Source organism: Pyxicephalus adspersus, chromosome 3 (assembly GCF_032062135.1).
Source record: "Pyxicephalus adspersus chromosome 3, UCB_Pads_2.0, whole genome shotgun sequence".
NCBI lineage: Eukaryota > Metazoa > Chordata > Amphibia > Anura > Pyxicephalidae > Pyxicephalus > Pyxicephalus adspersus.
Window position 1 is genome coordinate 1,000,273 of NC_092860.1, and position 1,343 is coordinate 1,001,615.

Genomic DNA, 1,343 nt, shown 5'->3' on the forward strand with positions numbered 1-1,343 from the left:
CCAGGTGCAATTGTTGGGTTTGGGTTAGCAGGTAAGGGAGTCAGGTGCAATTGTTGGGTTTGGAATGGCAGGTAACTCTTCCGGAGAGCCATCCACTGCTTGCTAGCACCAGGCAAGGTGCTGTGCTGTTTCAGGATGGACTGCACTCTGCTGGCCCACGAGCCATGACTTGCCTGTATTGCAGAGAGAAACACAGAGATGATGACATTTCTAGGTTATGTACAGTAATGACCTGGGAGGAGAAGGTGGGGCTGAGGGGACTGAGGAAATGCCTCTTCCTGCCTGCAGCAGACTGACATGTATCAACTCAGCCTGGACACAGATCAGCATAAGAAATAGAGATGTACCATGCTTAGTGGCTCAGCATTTAGCTCCGCAATTTACATGAGTGCTGTCAGCCCAGGGCAAAAAGTGTGTTATTGGAAGGGTCACCAGTAGTAAAACAAGTGAAAGGATGTAAGCTCTTCGGGGCAGGGTCCTCTTCTCCCCCTGTGTCTCTGTCTGTATCTGTCATTTGCAACCCCTAGTTAATGTACAGCGCTGTGTAATATGTTGGTGCTATATAAATCTTGTTTATGGATAAAATTAAACAAAATGAATGCTAACGAGCGGTAATTTGCAATCGGTGACATTGGCTGTTAGCAGTTTGCTTTCCCCCCAGAAGGTGGCAGCAGCGCCTCACATCAGAGCTGAGCGCAGGCTTCAGAGTGCGCAGTAGGCCGCAGGCGCTATACAGCTCGCTGCAAGTGGTTTTATCTCATCAAATCAGGAACAGGAAAGTTTTTTGTGTAGTTCCCCATTTCCCCACCCCCCCATGACCACTAATTTACTCTTTGAACCCCAACAAATAGTAAAAAGTAAAATGAGCGTTGCTGGTTCATAGCGGAGCGCAGAATATTACCGCCAGGACGCTGAGACTACAAATCACCTCCCCCCCAATAACAGGGGTCCACATGGGGGTCTCCCCATCATCCATCAATGTCATTCCCTGTACAGATCTGTCACATGACACGGCGCAGAATATGGCGCATATATTAGGGGGGCTGGGGATATATGGGGGGGTCACACGATCAATTCTCAGCCAGTGCATGGGAGGTGAATCCCACAAGGATTTATTGCAATCTGTACCGCTGTAGTAATTGCCAAGCCAATTAAATGTATTGAATAATATATTCAATTCTCAGCCAGGACAATATCTGCATGGAGTTTGTATGTCCTTCCCATCCCAAAAACAGAAAGAAAGTTCATTGGTTCCAAAAACTTAACCCTTCCAAGGGACATTAGATTGTCAGCTCCTCTACTCACTAAATGTTTCATTTATCTGTGACTGACAGGTGAGAAGT